The 23,264-nt window shown below is 39.3% G+C and overlaps 1 long non-coding RNA gene across 1 annotated transcript; it reads left to right on the top strand.

The window, feature by feature from the left end:
* The first annotated feature begins 8,269 nt into the window (after positions 1-8,269).
* Positions 8,270-15,220, top strand: LOC140727309 (uncharacterized). Its single transcript, XR_012098820.1, has 5 exons — positions 8,270-8,451; positions 11,570-11,631; positions 13,043-13,113; positions 13,997-14,149; positions 14,251-15,220. It is a non-coding gene; the product is annotated as an uncharacterized lncRNA (long non-coding RNA).
* Positions 15,221-23,264: the final 8,044 nt, after the last annotated feature.

Raw genomic sequence — 23,264 nt, forward strand, 5'->3', positions numbered from 1 at the left:
CATTCCTCTATCCATGCCAGTATCTTTTCTGTTATCTTCTCAGCCCTTCTCTTCCCCTCACCAGCCCATCACCTTTCTCTGGTTCCCCTCCTCTTCCCATTTCTTCAATAGTTCCCTGTGCATTTGTTAGATTCCTTCTTCTTCAGCCCTTTACCTCTTTCACCTATTGGTCCCAGCTTCTTACTTCATGCAAATCACTCACCCACCAACCCATCTTCTCCCTCACCTGTTCTCACCTATCATCTATCAGCTTGTACTCCTTCCCCTACACCCCCCTTCTTATTCTGGCTCTGTCCCCTTCCAGTCCAGTCCTGATGAAGAGTCTTATGCCAAAATATCATGTTTATTCCCCTCCATATTTGCTTTCTGACTTAATGAATTCCTCCAGAACTTTGTGTGTTTTCCTCTAGATTTACACGTCTGCAACATGTCTTGAGTTACTAATGTTAATGTTGTTTTACAAATTGGAGGTCTGTGACCAGTATTGTATCCCAGGAATCAGTCTGTGTCCTTGGTTGTTTGTCATATCTATTAATGACTTGGATGATAAAGAACTTGGATGAGAATGAGATTGATTATTAAGTTTTCAGATGACACCAAAAATTTGTGGTATGTGGGTGGTGAAGGAGGTTGTCTCAGGTTACAACACAATCCAGATCAACTGAGAAAGTGGAGAGGAGACTGACAGATCAAATTTAACTCAAGTAAGTGCAAAGTAATCCACATTGGAAAGTTAAACCAGGGGTAGGACATACATAGTGAATGACAGGGCTGAGGAGTGATGTTGAACAGAGAGTCTTTGGAGTACAGATACAATGTTACTTAAAAATGGGAGCACAATTTGACATGGTGGTAAGGAAGGTATATGATATGCTTGCTTTTGTTGGCTGAGGCAATGAGGATAGAAGTACAACTGTCAGATTTGTACTAGATGTTGGTTAATCTGCACTGAGAGTATAGTCTGCACACGTAGTATAGAAAGTATGTGTTTAAGCCAGAAAGCGTGCAGAAAAGATTCATGAGAATCTCACCTGGATGGAGGGCTTGAGTTATCAAAAAGGTTTGGATGTGCTGGGTTACTTGTCCCTGGAATGAAGAAGGCTGAGAGCTCACGTGATAGAAGTGCATAAAAATATGCGAGGCCTAGAGACGATAGGTAGCCAGTGCTTCTTTCCCATGGCAGGAATATCTGAAACTTGAGGCACAGCTTTCAGGTGAGAGGGAGGAGATTTAAAGAAGATCTGTGTGATACATTTTCCACAGAGGGTTGTAGATATTTGCAAGATATCTTGCCAGGTGCTTGAATGAGCAGAGAATTGAGAGATATGGAATTAATGGAGGTGAGTGTGTATAGATAGACATAAAGGTCTGCATAAACATGGTGGGTTAAAAGGCCTGTTTCTATGTTGCACAATTCTATGACCATATGAATAAACCAGTAACAAATTTAAGTTGCTTCACCCCATATTTACTGTGTGTAACATGCACTGCAAGTTGGTTTTTGGCAATAGAGATTGGCATGTCTAAGATTTAATGTTTAATCTTTTTATGTGCAGATAGATAACTAAGCATACCTTGCTCAAAGGGAATGCCGTGTTTGAATGTTGTGTAGACATCAGCTTCAGGAAATGTTGAGCTATTCTCTATTCTGCTTCCTTACAATATGTTTTCAGCTTTGATAACTGTAGATGCAGTCAGCGCAGTCTCGTTATCTGAATTAGATAATCAAATATTTTGTATGACTGCTGCTTCATTTTCTCTCCAAGTCTGAGCTAAACTGCCATTAGTTGAGGTGAAACATAACGCATGCAGAGCAATAACTTGAATAGGTTTACTGCACTGACTGAAGTAAATTTATCTTAATATACAAAATGAGAGATTTCCCATGCCAAACCATTTTAGCAGCTTATCTGTCTTCCCTTGTATGAGAAGTCTCTTAACTGCTTTGGACCATTTTACTTGCTTTTACAAAGATGTTCACAGACTTTTTTATCTCCTTACCAAAACCTGTCTGCCTTTTTATAATTATCTTGTCCGGACACAATATTGTAGCATGGATATCAAGTCCTTTTTCTGCCCAGGTTAGGTAAAACTGATCAAATTTTCTCCAATCCTTGCTAACCAAAGTTCCACACGTGTTCTTTTCCCTTCCTTCTATATCTAATCTTTAAGTGTAATTGTTGGAACCCTTTTTGTTAACTTCTGATGATTTTGTATTTTGTTTCCTTTTATAATGGTATTGGGTTTGCTGACCACAAACAAACACCTTAAACCTTATTGGATATACAGTAAATAGCCACAAGTACTCTCAATGAAGTGAGCTTATACTGCAACTATCAAAACTTTAAGACCAGTTACTTCTCCATGCCAGCTTAGCTGCCAATACCCACTTTTGGAGCAGTGGGTCCTTTCTCCCTACCAAGGAGAAGATACTTCCAGCTAACAAAGTAGTTTAAAACACATCCCATTTATTTCCACTAATAAACATTTAAACCCAACCAGCCCTGTTAAAGCACATTTAAAACTCAGAGCATTTCTATTGTAATTATTTCCACATTACAAACCATTTCTAAAACACAAAGCACAAAGGATTTCCAAAACACAGGTACAATTCCCATAACCCAAATAGATATACCAAAGATGCAGACAAGCAAAATGTCCATTACAAAAATGGAAAGCAGAGAATATGGATGCTAGTTCACCCTATGGTTTTTCCACAACTTCTTGATGTTTGTTGTCCTATTTCTAATAAGCCTCAGCTGCTCTCTACATTTATGCTGCTTCTTTGCCACTTCGGTGACTTCACACGATATGATATTTCCTCAGATACCTTTTTACACAAATGGTCTAAAATAATCGTGGAGACATAGATCTCAGTAAATGCTGTAAAGCTAACTTCCTTGAATAAATACATAAAACTTTGAACAGTAATAGATCAGTTATTGATATGCTAAATGATATCCATCTGGTCTGCAGACTTCCTTGAACTAAGAAACTTAGTCAACTTGCCTGTTTTGAAACAACCCAAACAGAGTAACCCATTGTCTTATGTTATATCTTTGAGCAGTAATAAAGCAAGTGCAATGAGGTTCTACAAACAGAGAGTCTGTATTATGAACAGAGCTTGTTTGAAAAGCTGTATTTTAACTACAAGCTGATTTCTGCTTTCCATTTACATTTTACGCACTGAACTAACTTTCGTTTATGACCAGAAATTAAACAAACTATTAGTTCCAAGTTTACTTACAAGTGTTTTGATGGCAGGTGGCAGCTGCTGTGTTTAGAAAGTGAGATTAGAAAACCACCAAGGAGTGAATATCAATCACACTTTTATGCTTTGAAAACCATGATTTTTCTTCTCAAACCCATTGCTTGAAAGTAATGGTGGTCCAAATAATTACACTGGAAAAAGAATATCAAAAGACATTATAAACTATGACATATCTTCCATCTATTTCATTTCAATACTTACAGTTTGCCTCATTTACATTGTTGTTAGAGTCATAGAGTCATAGAAAAGCATAGCACAGAAACAAGTTCTTTGGCCCACCTAGTCCATACTGAACCATTATAACCTGCCTACTTCCATTGACCTGCATGGGACCATGAGCTTCTATACCCCTACCATCCATCTACCTATCCAAACTCCTCTTAAACATTGAAATAGAGTTTGCATGCACCACTTACAATGGCAGCTCGTTTCATACTCTCACAACCTGCTGAGTAACAAATTTCCCCCCAATGTTCACCTTAAACCTTTCGCCTTTTACCCTCAACACATGACCTCTATTTGTAGTCCTACCCAAACTCCATGGAAAATGCCTTCTTGCATTTAGCCTTTCTAAACCCCTCATAAGCTTGTATAACTCTACCAAATCTCCCCTCAATCTTCTATGTTCCAAGGAATAAAATCCTAACCTATTCAATCTTTCCTTATAACTCAAGTCCTCCAGTCCTGGCAATGTCCTTGTAAATTTTCTCTGCACTCTTTCAACATTATTTACATCTTTCCTGTAGGTAGGTAGGTAATCAAAACTGCACAATTTAGTCCAAATTAGGCTTCACCAACGGCTTATACAACTTCAACATAACATCCAATCTCCTGTACTTAATACTTACATTTATAAAGGCTCGTGGACCAAAAGCTTTCCTTATGACTCTATCTACTTGTGATGCCTCTTTCAATGAATTATGGACCTGTATTCCCAGATCCCTTTGTTCTACCACACTCCTCAGTGCCCTAACATTCACTGTGTAAGAACTACCCTGATTGGTCCTACTGAAATACAACACCTCACATTTGTCTGCAGTGAATTCGTCTGCCATTTTTCATTCTATTTTTCCAGCTGTTCCAGATCCTGCTGGAACTCTGATAGTCTTCCTCACGGTCCACTACATGCCCAATCTAGGTGTCATTTGCAATTTTGCTGATCCAGTTAACCACATTATCAACCAGATCATTGATACAGATGACAAACAACAATGGACCCAGCACTGATTTCTGTGGCACACCACTTGCCATAGGAATCCAGTCAGGGAGGCCGCTATCTACTACCACCCTCTGCCCTCTCCCAGAAACTCAATGTGTAATCCGATTTACTACCTCATCTTGAATGACAAGTGACTGAAACTTCTTTCGGGGATGTTGTCAAGTGTCTTGATAAAATCCATGTAGATAACATCCACTGCCCTGTCTTCATCAACTTTCCTGGTAACTTTGTAGAAAACTTCTATAATACTGGTTAGACATGACCTATCATGCACAAAGCCATGCTGATAATCGTTAATCAGTCCATGGCTATCAAAATACTCATATATTCGGCCCACTACAATACCTTACGATAACTTTCCTACTACCGATGTCAGGCTCACCAGCCTATAGTTTCCTCGACTATTTTGAGAGCCTTTCTTAAACAGCAGAACAACATTAGATGTTGCCCAATCCTTCGGTACCTCACCTGTCGCTAATGAAGATTTAGAATATCTCTGCTAGGGCTCCTGCAATTTCTGCACTTGCCTTCCCCAGGGTCCAAGGCCCTGGTGATGTATAGATCTTAATTTATCTCAAAACAAAGAACTCCTCCTCTGTAATCTGTATAGGCATCATCAAGTCGATGTCGCTTCCCTTCACTTCAATACACTGTGACTATCTCCTGAGTAAATACAGATGCAAAATATCCATTTAAGATCTCCCTTATTTCTTTTGGCTCTACACTTGGATTGTCATTCTGATCTTCCAGAGGGCCAATTTTGTCTCTTGCAATCATTTTGCTCTTAACATATCTGTAGAATTCCTTAGAACTTTCCTTCACCTTGTCTGCTAGGGCAACTTCATGCCTTCTTTTACCCCTCTTGCACCTTGAGTGTCCTCTTGCATTTTTTATACCCCATAAGTACCCAATTTGTTCCTATCTGCCTATGCCTGCATAACACCTTTTATTTCTTAACCAGGGCCTCAATATGTCTTGAAAACCAAAGTGCCCTATACCTGTTATCTTTACCTTTTATTCTAATTGGTACATGCAAGCTTTGTGCTCTCAAAATTTCATTTTGAAGGCCTCCAACTTACCAAGTACACCTTTGCTAGTAACCAGCCTGTCCCATTCCACACTCTCCAACTTAAAATCTCAACCCATGGATCGACCTATTTATTTGCATATTTACTTTGAAACTAATGGCATTGTGATCACTAGATGGAAAGTGTTCACCTGAATAAACTTCTATCAACTACCATGTCTTGTCCCCTAATAGCAGATCAAGAATCATACAGTCTCTCATTGTGACTTCTACATACTAATTATGGAAACTTTCCTGAACACATCTGACAAACTCTATCCCATCTAGTCCTTCTGCAGTATGGGTGACCTAGTCAATATGTGAAACGTTAAATTCACCTACTATAATAACCTTTTTTGTTGCAACAGGCTGCAAAATCTATACAAATTTGTTCCTCTAAATCCTTCAGACTGGTGGTGGTCTGTAATATAGCCTCATTAACATGCTCATACTTTTCTTATTTCTCAGTTCCATCCATAATGCCTCACTAAACAGGTTCTCCAGTCTGTCCTGACTGAGCAATGCCATGACATTTTCCGTAACTAGTAACACCACTCCTCCTCCTTTAATGCCACCCAATCTGTTGCATCTAAAACAATGGAACCCTGGAATAATGAGCTGCCAGGTCTGGCCCTCCTGCAACCAAGTCTCATTAAAAGCTACAACATCATAATTCCATATGTTAATCCATGACCTGAGTTCACCTGCCTTTCTTACAATACTGCTTGCATTGAAATATACGCAGCTTAGGACATTAGTTGCACCATGCTCAACCTTTTGATTCCCGACTTTGTCACAAGTCTTAACAACATTTGTCTCTGTAGCCCCTCCACTAACTGCTCTCGCACTCTGGTTCCCAGCCCCCTGCAAGCCCCACCGTGCAGTATTAGCAAACCTCCCACTAGGATATCAGTCCCCTTCCTGTTCAGGTGCAAACATAATCTTCTGTACAGGTCCCTCCTTCCCTGGAAGAGAGTCCACTGGTCCAAAAATCTTACACACTCCCTCCTACACCAACTTCTTAGCCACATCTTAAACTGTATAATCAATCTATTTCAGGCCTCTCTATCATATGGCATGAGTAACAATGCTATCGATGCAATGCTCCTCTGACAGGATGAAGAGATCATTACTCCCCAATGCCATTCGGCTTTACAATTCAACTGCCAGGGGTAAGATATGTTAAAGTGCCGGGGTTAGGACTGAGCTTAAGTTACCGTTCAATGTATTTTAGTAAACTATTTAAGAACTTTTTAAAAGCTATTTATTAATGCTTTTTGAGAGGGTGATTTTAGATGCATATCATATTTATACTGAGTTAAGTATTGTTTGTAATTAGTTTTGCTACAATAAGTGTATGGGACATTGGAAAAAATGTTGAATTTCCCCATGGGGATGAATAAAGTATCTATCTATCTATCTGTCTATCTATCTATCTAGATCAGAACCCTAGAGGTCCTGCCCACCTAACTCATTAAACTCACTTTGCAGAACCTCATCCCTCTTCCTGCCTATGCCATTGGTTCTTACATGGACCATGACCCTCGCACTTAAGAAGGCTGAGGACTCGGTCCGAGACGTTTCGCACCCTGGCAGTATACCATCTGGGAATCTCGTTCTCATCCACTGACCCTCCTTTCCATTCCCTTACCTAATGAATTCCTTACTGCCACAGCTCATCTCTTCTCCCTACTTCCCTTCTAAGTCACAGAATTAGTCTCAGTGCCGGAGACTTGACCACTATGATGTCCTCCCCCACCCCAGCAGTATCCAAGTGCCCTGGTGTTATAGGAAAGATTTAAAACATGTTATTTTGGCCCAATTTTACATAATTAAGTAGATAAATCAGATACCTCTGAGAAGCTGGAGAATGCTGTGCAAATTAAGTAATTATGTCAACTGCAGCAACTTTAACATGCAAGATGGGTGGGTTAAACCATCAGCTTTCCACCCACATCTCAAGGCTCATAAGTTCAATACCAGTGAAATGTGGAGAATATAATTGTTAAGCTAATTACAAATGACCCAACAACCTATTAAGAAATTATGATAATCAGTCCTAAATTAAACGCTTCTGGAATAGGCCTGGCCTGCAGTGTAAAATACATTAATTCAAATTTCATAACCTTTGGATGCAATAATTGCTAGCAGTAGCTTATTAATTAATTATGTGAATTTGATGTGTTTTCCTTTTGCAAGTTAAGTTATTTTGAGGGAAAAAAAGTGGAATTAATCCTTCTACAGTGTAGACTTGGATCATTTCAAATAACCGGTTAGTTTTTTCACTCAGCTTACTCACCCATGGTTGCCTTTGTATTACAGGTGCAAATTATTTTCATCCACAAAAGCTTAGAAAGCAACTGAAACATCAATTATTTTGTTAACAAGTCTTGATTAAAACTAGTACTGGTCTTGTGATTTTTTTAGAAAATAGATTTAATTGTTAAGTGTTATGAAGTGTTGATCAATTTTTAAAATAACTAAACCCTGTAAGATTAAAAATGGTCTGTAAAGTGAGCAAAGTGCACTAGTATAGCTTGGTTGGTTTCACTTTTAATCATTTATAATTGCTAACTGTAATAAATCTGGTTACTGTTTAAAATATCTGAGAGCTCTCATGCTTAGCAATAGAAAATACATTTTTGAAATTCTAAGTTAGCTCCTGGAGGATTATCTTTGACAACTTTAGCTTTTCAGTTGAGGCATGTGGTGTTTCACTCACACACATTAAAGGTCCCAAATGGCAGAAGATTATTTTTTTTCTCTCAGAGTTTTTCTTAGAAATAGATATCTATAATAAAACTGCCAGCCGTGTATTCAGGACTGAAATGATGACAAGTAGAAATATCACTGTGTACTATAGCCATGGGTGTCCAACACTTTTTCTGCTCCAAGGTAAGCTTGATCTGGAATTGTTTGATAGTGCTGCTGGAACACACAGTTCTTCCGTACTGTCATCCCTCACTTTTAATGAGCACTCAACAGGTCTGTGCAAGGTTATGACTAATTGAGCTGTGAAACAAAATTCTTTACGAATTGTGCCAGTGCCTTAGAACATTAAAGATGTGGGTGTGAAAATCTGACTTTTAAAAAAGTTTCAATATAGCATTAGAAGCCACATCAATAAACATCCAGTCTCATAAGGCTGAACTTCATCTATCTCGACGGTGGACTGGAAAATGTAACTTCAGCATAACCTTGAATCTGTAAAACCCAAGTGTCAACTTCTGGTGAATCTGCAATTATTCAAGTTTATATTATCAGTCATTGGTTCAGTGTACCAACAATAGCTCTCTTAAAGGTAGGTTTGTCACAACCTTCCACATGTCTGTGTGCTTGTGAGTAATTATAGCTGGATTGTAATGTCACTTGGTAGTTAATTAAAATGTGTGTGTATGAATTGCCGATCCTCCCAGTTCAACAAATCTCATTTACCAACTGAGTCTATGAAAATAACTTAGTCCCTCATTTCTGGCAAGTGAGACAAAATCCAAATCCCCATAAGTCATCGTGAAGCTTTTGGGTGGGTTAAATGTTGCAGCTGAATAATAGCTATAGCAGTTTTTTTTTAGTTGTTTTTGCTCCATGTATTTTTCACACCTGTGCTGTTGCCAAATCTGATAGTCTGTGCTTTAATCATCTTGAGGACCAAAGTCAAAGAACAATGAGCTAGTGCTTCACAGCATTAATAGTATTATGGATGTATCATCTACATTGCCTTTGTGTTACTCTTAAGGAAAATCTTTAACCCCAAATTTCCCCACACAATCCTTGTCAAGGCACTGATCATCAAAAGTAAGTTCAGTCGATCTAAATCAGAACATCACTGGATTTCATTTCATAAACAGGATCTTCTTGCACTTGGCACAGAATTTGCCTCCTGAGGTGGCCTTGAGTCAGTACGTGGTTTTAGGATCTAGGGAATAGCCATGAGCTTAAAAGACAGAATGTTGGCCTTGGTGCCATCTAACACTTCATGCAAAGCTGGAATACAGGATCGTTGGAGGTTCAAAGATCCTGTGAAGTTCTTCTCTGCCTTGATGCTGGGTTCCACAGACTCTGAGGTATTCCCAAAACAAAACCTTGTGTCAGCTTTTCAGCAATTAACTTCCGTTCATCTTAGATCAAGTGATGTGCTTTGAAGTAAGATGGAAGTAGTGGGCTGAAATTGATTAATATGCCAACTTCGAGTGTTTTGTTCTACAGAAGGTAAAATCAAAAGCCTGGCCTGGGATCATTGCATGCACAGGTTTAGGCCAGCAACAAGCTTGCATGGTGAAATCTTAATGTCCCAGGCCTCATTTCCCAATTTAGTATCTGATTCTTAGAAGCCACTGCCAAGTCAGAGGGAAGAAATGAAATTTCAAGCATCAATTAGTCATCACTTGGACCCATGGAGAATACCACTATCCTTTAGATATATATCTGGATAGAGAATCTTACTCTGGTGTACGAAGGGACTAAAAAATAATAAACATATTTTGTCAACAATCGTGCAGAGAAGAGCAGAGTAAGAAACAACTTCCTCCAACAGGTTGCCAGCTTTTTTCTAACAGAGATTAACATGAATGATGACGATTTGGTGGACATCATAAAGAGCATGTTTAATAACTTGAGACTGGTGTCCTTGCTATCATCAGTATTAAAAATATTGTCAACCAGAGCATGTTGAGCATTATGGCCTATCATGTTTAAATCCTCTTTTCCTTGAGTGAAACATCAATCAAATATCCTTTTGATCATGTTAAGTTTGCATATATTGGAAGCAGATTGAAATGCTGAAGAAATGACTTCACATGCTCACAGTTTAAAGTACAAGGTTACAGCAGACACGTAAGTACCCAGCAGTCTTGGTTGACGGGAGATTTAAAGTGAAGGGCTTCCTGTTCTCATAGATTTTAAAGATTTACTAGTCAGTTTTAAAGCAGGTCAGGAATTAGAAGTGCTTAATTTGTGAGGTAATATTGGAAATCCCACAAAAATGATTCTACTTTAAAAGGCTGAACATCAGTCTCTGTTCCGTATGAAGTATATCAGCCAGCAAAGATGATTGAGTGAGTGCTGTCTCAGCTGCCAGCAAACTGAGGATCAAGTGGAAAATCAATCCACAAAAGCTCTGGATTTGGTGATATACCTGAAAATAGTAATGAGCATGATTTTGGATGGGAGATAATTGATAGTGAGGATGTTGAAGTACTTATGAGCTTTCTTTTTGGAATGATCTTCAGATCTGTCTCAGTGGGCAGCAGGAGTACTACAACAATCCTCCTGTCTGGATGAGTGGAGTTTCAACGACACTCAAGAAGCTTGAGGACACAGCAACACGCTTGATAGGCACCCCATCCACAACTATTCTTTCATTCCACCAGCACACAGTAACAGCGGTTTGTAACTCCTTGAGGATGCATTGCAGAAACTCTTTACAACACCTTAGACTTTTTACCAAACCCACCACCTCTGCTGGTTGGAAGGACAAGGGAAGCAAAAACATGAGAGAGACACCACTTGGAAGTTGCCACCCAAGAGCTGAAAGTATTTCCTGATTCCTTCATTGTTGTCTGGGTCAAAATCTCTAATAACATCGCAGGTATACCACGCCCAAGTATTGTTCAAGAAGGCAGCTCACTATCACCTTCTCAGGGGCAGCTAGGGATGGGTAACTAAATGCTGGCTGACCCTGTAGAACAGTAATGAAGTTCAGTGTTTTTTACATAAATAGTGAATGTGAGAAAGTTAAACTTCAAAGCAGAAGCAGTTATAGATATTATAAATCATCCATCTTTTCAGAAGAGAGCCTGCTGGTGATAGCTGTAAATCATGCAGTACATAGAGAGTAAATTGTGATTCTTTTTCTTTGGTGGAGAAAATTTTGTCTTTGATTGTAACCACCACACATTACATTCCATTGTCTTCATTGGAACTTAATATGTAATATTAAGATTAAGCAGCATCCAATGTAATTTTATTGATTCAGTACTAACCCCAACTTCTTTCTGCCTCTTTTTTATTTCAGGTTTACATTTTTTCCCAATTGCCTGGAAGCAAATAGAAATTCAACATTGTTCCTATGGGAAGGTAATTTAAAAGGAAGATGATAACAACTGCTGCACCCAAAATGCTGAAAGAATTCAAGCAGTGTAACTTCCAATAATTTCTCCCCCTCACTCCTTCTCTCTTTTTTCCCATTTTCATTAGCCTTGAACCACTTCTCTTCTAATGTGCCCATCACCTCTTTCTGATTCCCTCGTCCTCCCCTTTCTTCCACTCCTATCCACTTCTCCTTCAGCCCTTCACTTTTTCCAGCTACTGGTCCCTGCTTCTTACTTCATTCCACCCATCTTCTCCCTCATCTGCCAGTTTGTACTCCTTCCCCTCTGCCCACCTTCATATTCTGGCTGCTGCCCCCTTCATTTCCAGTCCTAATGAATGGTCTTGGCACATCGACTGTTTATTCCCCTCCACAGAAGCTTGTTGACTTGCTGAGTTCCTCCAGCATTGTATGTGTGTGATAAGATTTCCAGCGTCTACAGAATGTCTTGTGTTCATGATTTGCTGCAAACAGCTGGCAGTCCACTCATTTCTCCTGAAACTGAATCTATGATGACAGCTATCTGAGTTGAAAAATTATGGAACATCACTCCTCTGAGAAAAAAAAATGTGGCCTAGAAATGGACCAAAATAAATTTCTCAGAAATTGGACTTCTTTCCTGAACTAATGTAACATGGTATCAGTCTGTTCCTGTACCTGACTGGTTTGAAGTTTCAGATTTATTGCTACATTGCATAAATCTGTCCAATGCATAATTAACTCATTTATCCCATGTACCTTATACATTATACAATGCCTTGGATTTAACTTGGAAGGAGAGTAACCTTTCCACAATATATCATTGTATTATAACATATCAAATAACACTATCAAGTCATTGGTAGAAATAGTTCCACAATTGTGATTTTGTTGAGCAGTTTATCTAAGATTATCATCATTGTTCAGTGTAACCAGGTGACCATTGAATATCATTTTCTTTATTGTTAAAGTGCACTTATGTATTCACCTTGGTAATGCTAAAATAGCTGCCAGTGACTTTAAGAGAAAACTGTGATGTTATTTTTCATGGGTGGAATAGAATGAAGAGTTACCATGTTCTAGAAAGGACAGCATTCAAATGCTTTTCTCAGGTTTGGTGGGGAAAGGTGAATAATATTTGATAACATCCATATAAGTACATTTATACTTGTTTGTAAATCTAGAATATCAGTAATTTGATGTGCTTTACATGTGAATGCTTTAGATTTTTGTGAGTAAATTGATCAGTGTTTAATAGCCTGATTGCGAAGTTCCTTAATTGGCCTAACAAGTTAGTGTTTTTAGTAATTCAACTACAAGGCATTATATTGTAAATGTTTATTTGTCTTTCTTTATTGTTTCATGACTGAATGTAAATGTAACAGAGTAATATGAATGTGTTAATTTCTGTTCACGTAGCGTGAGTGAGGAGAACTCGTTTCAAGGTCTGGCCTATATGTGTTTGGAAGTTAAGTATGTGTGTGCCAAATGTGAGTATATCTCTTAGTTAAGATGAGATGTATTTATTCATATTTTCAACGTTGTGTATAAGGTACAGGATTGGTGGGGTTCTAACATTGTTTGTATTGTTTTTTTTTAGAATTGCCGCTACCGTCTAGGTTTTGTCTATTTGTTTTATTTATTTTTATGCTGCAGATGTAACAAGGGTGTGGTCTGAAGTTAAACTGAGATTGTAATAGCGGCAACTGTTTTTTAAAATTTATTTTGTTGTTTTTATTTTGATACCCTCTTTCTGTAATAAAACATCTAAAACAGATAAAGGAATTTAAGACCCAAAAAAGTATTTGTTGTCTTGCGTCTTGTTGTCTTTTCCCCAGGCTACATCCATAATATGGGGCATCAACATATATCTCCAGATTGTGATCTCTGGATAAGTCAGCAACCATTCAAATATGGCTTCCTTGATGTAATTCAAGTTCTGAATGTTCCTTCATTTTCATCTTATCACTTCAAACTGTTGTAGAAATTAAAATGAGGATCAGCTGCTGTTCCACACTCCAGGGACAACCAGCTTTGACTGAGGATACAAACACGCCTGAATTCAGGCTTTATTTTACCCACTGAATCACCAATTCCCTAACGTTGCTGATCTGAAGCCCACCTCCATCTCCGAAGCCCATCCTTCGTGGTCCCCATCTTGCTTTTGGTCAGGAGATGTTTGACTACATCACAGTTTCTATTCTATACAGCCCTTCCTAAAGGCAAACCATGTTCCAACATATAGGTCTCTTTGCCCCTATACTATCAACTACCTGAGCAGCCATACTGTATAGTTTATATTACCTCATAATATCTGGGCAATATAGAGATTGAAATAAAGTATCTTCAAACTGTTCTTTCACTATATTGCAGCTGGGTATTGACTTGTTGGCTCAGAATGAGATCTTTGAACACTTATCGTATCTTCAGTTGTCCATCAAAATCCGATGATGACGTCCACTCTTTTGATGGTGAGACCTTTGATGACTACACAGTCCTATCCTGGACCCACAAGCTCTACTGCAGGTGAGACATGTATATGTGGTAGTGGTGGTAGTGATGGCAACCATGACTGCATTTCTTCTGGCTCTCTTCAGCTGTCTTCTGGTTGTTCTTTCCATCTCCAGAATACGAACCCTGTCCCTACACAGATGTCGCCAAGTGTTACGGTCAGCAGCAACATCCTCCAGATCCTCAGGATTGATCTTGCACTTCCTTAAAGCATTCTTCATCTGATCCTTATAGCGCTTCTTCAGCCCTCCAGCTGAGCGTCAACCGTGATGTAGCTGGCTGTATAACACTCTGCAGGGTAGCCAACATGGGGGCATCCTTATCACGTTCCCCAGCCACTGCAACTGACGCTGGGTGATCATGGCCTCAATACTTCTGCAGTTGATCTTCACAAGTATTTCAGTGTGAGGCACCCGCTCACGCCAGGTAATTCCCAGGATGCGCTGGAGGCAGCTTATGTGGAAGCACTCCAAGGACTTGATGTGACGGCTGTAGGTTACCCAAGCTTCACAGCTATAAAGGAGGGTGGTGACACAGACCTCTTGGTATACGGCGACCTTTGTGGAGGGATGAAAGCTCCTGTTCTGAAAGACTCTATGCCGAGTCTCCCAAAGACAGCTGATGCCTGTTTAATGCTGCCCTGGATGTATAATTAATGTTGAAAAGACATTTAAAGGTTTATTTAATGACATGCTCCAGTCAATCTAACCAAGGTATCATTAAAACAAATTGTTTTCACCTCTGCAACATTGCCTGACCACAGTCCTGTTTTATATCATCTATACTTCTGTTACCTTTAAACTTCATAATTTCAACTTAATCTTGGCTGTGCTTTTTCACTTTCTGAACATAAACTGAAAAAAATTCCAAAGCTCTTCTTTCTGTCCATGTCCTAACTTGCTTCAAATCTGCTTATACATCACCAGTGAGCGTGTTGGCTTTGTGGCATTGCACAGTTAAATAACACCATTAGATGCAAAAAAATCTCACTTTTATTTTCAAATATTTTCATAGTTCAGCTATTTTGTGGCAGGAAATTCATTTATGTGCATCAGTACTACCAAATAACTGGCATTTTGATTTCTGTTAACCAATTATGTGATGTTTTTGTGTGAGTTAATGCCAGCCATTAACAGGAATTTTTGTTGTGAAAAAATTGTGTATCATAATGTCGTGTTTCTGGCATCAAATGATAGCAACTGTTGTGCAATAAACATTTATTTCTGGTGATTTTTTTCTGTCATATCCATTCCATTTTACTCACAGTTTTAATAACAATGAAAACTAGAGCTGACCATTATTATTTCTAACATCTCTCTCCTATGATTATCAGCAGACTTCAAGCTAACTCCTTAACAAACAAACTTCAAGTAGATAGATCCAAATTGGTATCCTTGTCCCTAAACTGCTATGAGGTTTCAGCAGGTTCCTTCTCAAAATTAAGTGGCCAGAAAGAAATCCTGGAAGAAGAGAGTTTCAACTGTTTATCAGATCAGAAATGTCCAAAATGATATTTTGGAGAAGTGGCATTCCTGGATGGAAATTGTCATTGTAGCATAGTTGCCCTCAATGAGTGACTGTACCTTTGGGAGCTCTCAGAAACAGCTAAATATCCCTTCCTTGAGTGAATGCTAAAATGTAAAATGTGAAAGGTTCCCCAATTTGCTAACAACTCTCCTGACATCTGCAATCGGTAACAGAAGCGTTCTGCACATGGCATATTGCTACGGAAACGTTGGCTTTGAGAGCAGCACAAGCTCATGTATTTGTATGCCACTAGAGGTTGGTCCAGAAAACACATCCAAGTATCTGTAGTGCTTTTAGTAGAAATTGGGATCACTCTTACTCTGAAACCTTGCCTGAAGATGTTTGTAGGTGGTCCTACAGCTGAATTCAACATTTGACACTGCTGAATGCAGCACGATAGTGTAGCAGTTAGCATACTGCTTTGCAGCTACAAGATTGGGGTTCAATTCCCACCGCTGTCTGCAAGGCTATTGTCTGTTCCCCCTGTAACTGTGTAGGTTTCCCCCGGGTGCTCTGCTTTCCTCCTACATTCCAAGATACATACAAGTTAGAGGCAGAAGAGTGTGAGCATGCTATATTGGCGCAGGAAGGATGGTGACAACTGTGGGCTGACCCAAGCGTACCTTGGTCGTGTTCATTGTTGGTATAAACAATGCACTTCAGGGTATGTTTCAATATTTTGATGTGTAACTGACAGGTAAATTTAATCTCTAGATCTTTAATCTTTCAACCAGAGTGTACTGGTAAATAGATAGACAAATATTTTATTGATTCCTAGGGAAATTACAGTGTCACAGTAAGATTACAAGTGTACACATATACAAATATTGAAAGAGAGATAAGGAAGAGTAAAAAATAAGTTATCTCAAACAATGTGACAGGAGGGCTCATTATTTCCTTGGCTTTAGGTTGACTCATAATAGAGCTTAATGGCCAAGGGTAATTATAACCTCATTTAGTGCTCTTTGAAGCATCACAGTTGTCTTAGTCTATTATTAAAAGTGCTCCTCTGTTCAGCCAAGGAGGTAGAGGTATGCAGAGGGTGAGGAACATTGTCCAGAATTGTGAGGATTTTCCATAGAGTCCTTTGTTCTACTACAGCCTCCAGTATGTCCAGTTTGACTCCTATAACAGAGCCAGCCTTTCTGATCAGTTTATTGACCCAGTTGCATCACCCCGTGTTGATGCCATTGCCCCAGCAAGGACGTTAATTTTCAAGGAAGCAGATGGGGTGTCAGTCAAATGGCTTAATTTGTCTTTGGTGTAATTGAGCCAGGGTGCTGCTGGAGTGGCCCAGTCCTGTAGATTTTGGAAAAGATTTGGAGAATTGCCCACTCTTTGACATGTTCCTGTAGCCAGAGTACTTATATGGCTGTTCCAGTTAAGCTTCCGATCAGTGGTGACCAACAGGAATTAATGATGGCATTGCTGATGAATGTCAAGACAACATAATTAGTTCCTGATCTTAGAGATGTTTACAGCTTCACATGTGTGTGGTTTGAATATTGCTTGACAGCACATATCTGAATGTTGACTAGGTCTGGTCAGACACAGGCACAGACTGCTTTATTATCTGAGGCTTTAAGAGTGGAATTGAACGGTCTTGTCAATCACTGAGCAAACATCACCGTTTCTGACCTCATGTTGAAGACAAGATCACAGACAAACTAGATGAATGCAGTTATTTATTTTACAGGGCTTGGAAAAGCAGGGAAACATAAGTGTATCACTCACAACAAATGCCTGGATGAAGTTGCTAATTCTCCGAGTTTTTTTAAGACTCAGCATAAAGTGCCATCACCCAAAATCACCTCTCTGGTACCCTCTAAATGAATGACTTGGTGCAGCTGATGGAACGTATGGTTTCTGGGCTGATTGATACTGCACGGGCCAGAGTCACGGGATTTCCTTGCAGATGCCTGTTTGAGATGGATATGTTATCTTCTCCATTTAGGTCAAGGTCAGCACTAAAATTCATCTCTTGGACAAGTTGAACTTGCATTTCAAGTTGACAGCCTCAGGAGAGTTGAATTTTCCTCTTTAACATTCTGTAAAGATTTGCACTCATTCTTAACCATTTGGAACTGAGATTTACCATTAGACAAAATATCAGCCTCATATAATTTTATTACAAAAGATTAACCTTATATGACCAGGAAAAGAGCACTGAGCTAGCTTTATTACTTTCCCCAATTCAATTATACTGCTGTAAAATAAACCCAGTGTCTATTCTAATATGCTATCAATGTACCCATTGATTGCAGAAATGCCTCATTGATTATTATAAAGATGATTAATGTGGAAGCAGGAAGTGCTTTTTGCTTCTGATGGTCATAAAGAAAGGTCAGACAAGAAAAGTGCAGCCTTTGGAAGAGTGCAGATGAGAATCAAGATTGCGTGCAGGATGCTTGCTCCTTCCATAATTAAAATACATGGCCTTAGAAGTAGCAGATTAACTTAAGAACTTAAAATGTTCCTTCCTTTTTTAATGCACATTGTGAAGTGTTCTTGCCATTGAGCTTTGTCAGGAACTTGTAAAATGCCAAAGGGTTGTGATGATTCTATTGCAGGAAACTGGTCAAAATAATAATCACTGATTCTTCCAATTTAAATGAAAGAGTGAAGAAGCAAACTAAAATATCTTATTTAAGAATGCTACCTGTGGTTAGGTGTATTTTGAACCTTTTTCGATTAAGTTAATGAACTATTAAAAGGAAAACAATGGTTAAAAGTCCTCAGGAGCCAAATTACCCAAACCCCACAGCTGAATATGGGGATTGTGGTGCGCAATTAATCTGCACCGATTAAATATGTTGCAGACAATGTACTATATTTTTGTCACTTGCTTCTTCACTGTAGAAAGTCAAAATGTTATTCCATGGTTTATACATCACCAAGGACATTTCCAACACTGCTTACATGTTGTCTAAACATATAAAAGAGGAGATGCCACAAAATTGTAGTCTTCATTTAAAAGCTAACTCTCTGCTGTAATCCTTTAAGTTATACCTAAAAATGTGACTGAGGATACCAGAGCATATCCTGGCAGTAGGAGGGTTCATAGTACAAAGAAGATATCTTGGCTCTGAAGACCAGATCATTGTTGGATTTTTGCTCAGGAAGACCATTAGGAGAAGAATTAGACACATCGAGTGTGCTCCACCTCATGGCTGATTTATTAACCCTCTCAACCCCATTCTCCAGCCTTCTATCTGTAAGATTTGATGTCCTGATTAATCAAGAACCTATCAATCTCCATCTTAAATATACCCAATAACATGGCCTGTCCAACACATCTGTTGCAATGAATTACACAAAATCACCACCCTCTGGCTGAAACAAAAAAATGTCTCATCTCTGTTCTAAATGGATGTCACTCTATTCTGAGGCCATACCCTCTGATCCTAGACTCCTCCACTATAGGAAACATCCTTTTCATATACAGTCTATCTAGGTTGTTCAAAATTCAAAAGGTTTCATTGAGATCCCTCCCTTATACTCCTCAAAGCGAGTCACTGGGCAGCGTGGTCTAGGCCTGGGGCCCTTCACAGCAGTGGTGTCTGGGTCCTACTGTGAGGTGCAATGTGTTATTTAGATAATTTAAATGCCAACCCAGATTGAAGGTGAGAGTTGATTTCACTTGCTTTCCATGATCCTTACTCCTCTCTCCAGGGCGCTGAAGCCTTCACTGTTCCATTGTTGGTTCAATTTAAATACCGGTCCAGGTAGCTTGAAAAGTCCTTGTGTCGGGATCAGAGGTGAGAGCTGATATTGCACATTTACTGCAACGGTAATCTCCATGGCGCTGAAGCTATGAAGGTTGCCCTGGCTGCTGTGCTCTGTACCCACTAATATGATGAGCTGAGAAGCAAGGCTTTAGGCCTACTCCCGGCTGCTCCGGAGTTTGGATCTGAGGAGTCAGTTTTGGTTTGGAATGCTGTTGTTTGCTTCAATTGTTTACATGATTTGTATTTTTATTTCTTTTTTATCTTGAGCATCGAGTATTGGTCTTTTATTTTTAATTATGTTCTTTTCTTTTTAATTGGGTTCTTCTGGGTTTTTCGTTTTGTGGCTACCTGTGAGCAAGCAAATCTGAAGATTGTATAATTTATACATTCTTTGATAACGAATAAATCTTGATTCTTGAACCTTGATTCTAATCTCCAGTGAGTACAGGCCCAGGGTCAACAAATGCTCCTCACATGCTAACCCTTTAATGCCTGGGATCATTCTCATGATCTTCCTCTGGAACTTTTCCAGTATCAGCACATCTTTTCTTAGATAAGAGACCCAAAACTGATCGTAATGTCCCAATAGTTTATAAAACCTAAGCCTTAGCATTATATTCTAGATCTTTTTCTAGTCCTCTTGAAATGAATGCTAACATTGAATTTGCCTTCCTTACCATCGACTCAACCTGCAAGTTAACCTTTATGGAATTTTGCACAAGACCTCCCGAGTCCCTTTGCACCAATGATTTTTGAATTTTCTCCCTATTTAGAAACAGTCCATGCCTTTATTTCTTCTACCAAGGTGCATGACCATGCACTTCTCCATACTCTATTCCATCTGCCTCTTTGCTCATTCTCCCAGTCTGTCTAGTCCTTCTGCAAACACTCTGCTTCTTCAACACTACCAGTCCCTTCACCTATCTTCATATTGTCTGCAAACTTGACAACAAAGTCATAAATTCATTGACATATAACGTGAAAAGAAGTGGTCCCAACACTGACCCCTATGTTACTGCAGCAGTCACTGACAGACAACCAAATAGGGCCACTTTATTTCCACTCGTTGCCTCCTGCCAGTCGACTAATCTATCAGTATCTCTCCTGTAATACCATGGGCTCTTATCTTAACAAGCAACCTCAAGAGTAGCACCTAGTCAAGGGCCTTCTGAAAATCCAAATAAACAACATCCACTGACTCTCCTTTGTCTATCTAGTCTGTTATTTCCTTTAAGAATTCCAACAGATTTGTCAGGCAAGATTTCTCCTTTAGGAATCTATGCTGGCTTTGGCCTATTTTGTCATGTTCCTCCAAGTACCCCAAACCTCATTCTTACTAATAGACTGGAGCATCTTCCCAAGCACTGAAGTCAGGCTAACTAGCCTATTAATTCTTTTATTCTACCTCCTCCCCTTCTTAAAGAGTGGAGTGAAATTTGCAATTTTCTAGAATCATTCCAGAATCTAGTGATTCTTGAAGTATCATTACTAATCCCTCCACAATCTTTACAGCTACCCCTTCAGAACCATGAGGTGTGGTCTGTCTTGTCCAGATGACTCAACTACCTTCAGACTTTCCATCTTCCCAAGCACCTTCTCCTTAGTAAGAGCAACAACACTCAATTCTACCCCCTAACACCCTTATATTTCCAACATTCTGCTAGTGTCTTCCACAGTGAAGACTGGCACAGAATACCCATGAAGCTCACCTGCCATTTTTTCTCCCCCATTTCTACCTCTCCAGCATCATTTTCCGGTGGTCCTATACCCATTCCTATCTCCCTTTTAACTTTTATATATCTGAAAATCCTTTTCATATCTGTTGTAATGTGAGTATTATTAAAAGTAAGTTAATACTAATCAGGGAGCTATTGGTAGCAAGAGGCGGGATCCGGGTTTGGCGGGGTCTTTACTTCCGCTCTTTTTACTCCCAGTATGCATTGTATATAGTTCCTCCACCCATGCCGCACGAGGTTCCTGGAAGCCTCTGTATTGTAAATATCATTTGCCGTCCCAGGTAACGATGCTCTTTTGGCCAACAAATTGTCGAGTAGTCTTTTTGTAAAGTAGAAGTTACCACAATATCCTCTTTTATATTTTTAGATAGCTTACCTTCATATTTCATCTTTTCTCTCTTTATGGATTTTTAGTTCCCATCTGCTGATTTTCAAGAGTTTAAGAGCTTTGAACTTTTAACAGTTTTTGAAGCAATAGGAACAAGTAGCAACTGAGCCAATGACTCTAACACGCAAAATTATGAATGCAGTGCTGGAAACTTAATGATTCCAAATGATTGTCAAGGTGAGAAAATGCCCTCAAGTGTGATGTCCCTCTAACTGCATTGCTGACCTTGTCCACTGCTTTGTGCTGGAAATACTAGTATGCCCATAGGCATCCTGGAGAGATGAGTGTGAGCTGTGGGAAAGCTCCAACAAAGCTCAGTGTAGTATAGCTCTCATTGTAGGATCTACCTAGGTTCTTGGCTGAAGGCACAAGACATGTCATGAGCAGATAATTTTTGCTACCTTTAAAATTGTCATGGAGATTATGTTGTCTTTCATTTTACAAGTTTCCTCTTCCCATTTGCATTTCAAAGTTTAAGTCATCCCGGAGGCTGCTGCTAACAATGGATGCTGCAACATTCAAAGTTCAAAGTAAATTTATTATCAAAGTTCATATATTTTACCATATCCTACCTTGAGATTAATTTTCTTGCAGGCATTTATAGGAAAAAAAGAATACAATAAAATTTTACAAAAAAAAACTATAGATTAACAAAGACTGGCAAACACCAATGTGCAAATAAAATTAATGCTAAGAACATGATTGGAAAAGAGTCCTTGAAAGTGAGTCTGTAAACCAGTTCAGAGTAATGGTGAATGAAGATATTCACATCGATTCAGGAGTTCAATTCTGACGCCACCTGTTAGAAACCTGTACGTCCTTCCCCTGTGTGTGTGTGGGTTTCTCCAGGTACTCTGCTTTCCTCCCACATTCCAAAGGCTCACTGGTTAGTGGGTTTAATGGTCATTCTGAATTGTCCTGTTATTAGGCAAAGGTTAAATAGATGAGCTGCTGGGCGATGTAGTTCGTTGGGCTGGAAGGGCCTGTTGCTCACTGCATATCTACATAAAATAAAATAAAACAGACCCCAAACCTAGTGGTGTGGGATCTAAGGCTTCTATACCTACCACCGAATGGTAGTAGAAAGAAGAGGGCGGGGCCTGGTTGATGGGGATCTTTGACGATCGTTGCTGCATTCTGTGGCAGTGCTCCATGTAAGTGTACTCAATGGTGGGCAGGGCTTTGCCTGCGATGGACTGGGCTGTATCCACCACTTTCTGTAACCTTTTCTGTTGCTTGGTTTTGGTGTTTCATACCAGGTCATTATGCAACCTCGGATACTCTGCCCTGTACATCTACAAAAGTTTATCAAATTTTTGGTAACATGCTGAAACCATACAAACTTCTAAGAAAGTAGAGGTGCTGCTGTGCCTTCATTGTTTTAGCACTTATGTGCTGGCCCCGGGATAAATCCTTGGATATGTTATCATCAAGGAATTTAAAGCTACTGACCTTTCTTCCCCCATTCCCCTAATGAGGACTGGCTGGTGGACTTTTGATTTCTTCCTCCTGTAGGCAATAATCAGCTCTTTGGGTTTGCTGATGTTGAGTGAGAAGTTACCGTTGTGGCACCATTCAACCAGATTTCCAATCTGCCTCTTCAATACCTATTTGTCATCATCTTTGATTCAGCCAACAGCAGTGGTGCTGTTAACAAACTTAAATACGGCATGAAGTTGTACTTAGCCACGCAAACATAATTACAGTCATGAGAAACGTTTTCCATACATTCTCAGCCATCTAATAAATCA

This window comes from Hemitrygon akajei, chromosome 5 (genome assembly GCF_048418815.1).
Source record: "Hemitrygon akajei chromosome 5, sHemAka1.3, whole genome shotgun sequence".
NCBI lineage: Eukaryota > Metazoa > Chordata > Chondrichthyes > Myliobatiformes > Dasyatidae > Hemitrygon > Hemitrygon akajei.